At 31.5% G+C, this 422-nt stretch overlaps 1 protein-coding gene and 1 pseudogene across 4 annotated transcripts in view; one reads left to right on the top strand and one right to left on the bottom strand.

Annotated features, from left to right (window-relative positions):
* The window catches only part of LOC105501230 (UDP-glucuronosyltransferase 2B9), a 476,097-nt gene that overhangs the window by 176,705 nt on the left and 298,970 nt on the right, over positions 1-422 (top strand). The gene's annotated exons all lie outside the window — the stretch shown is intronic.
* LOC105501233 overlaps positions 1-422 on the bottom strand; it is a 97,960-nt pseudogene that overhangs the window by 5,734 nt on the left and 91,804 nt on the right.

The raw sequence follows: 422 nt of genomic DNA, 5'->3' as shown, positions 1-422 counted from the left end.
ATGCCAATAATTATAGCGTATTCTTTTTCCTCTAGGACTGGTAAATAAATATAAAGAAGTTACATTTTGTTTTTCCTTAACAAGTATTCAAAAAGCTTGTTTCATGATTAACTATTAACACTCTAATGTGCTATAACTAATATATCCAGTATTTTTTCAACAGAGTCTTACCTAGAAGGTCATTCTGGGGTATCCACTTGTAGAGTCGAGTATTGAGGCCTAAGGTATCTGGTTTTTTCCCATCAAATCTCCACAGAACCTGTTACAGTGAAGAAAATATCTTATTCCATGAGTGGAATTCAAAAGTTATAGAATGTTAGAGCTGTAAAAACATAGGAACAAGATCAAGGGATGTTAGTAAATCAGAACTACTCAAAGACTGATGTAAATAGAATACTCACATTTAATTTTCTCAACTTTTA

This window comes from Colobus angolensis, unplaced genomic scaffold (assembly GCF_000951035.1).
Source record: "Colobus angolensis palliatus isolate OR3802 unplaced genomic scaffold, Cang.pa_1.0 Scaffold70, whole genome shotgun sequence".
Taxonomy (NCBI): Eukaryota; Metazoa; Chordata; class Mammalia; order Primates; family Cercopithecidae; genus Colobus; species Colobus angolensis.
The sequence above is the reverse complement of the archived record's forward strand: the minus strand, read 5'-3'. Positions and strand labels throughout refer to the sequence as shown.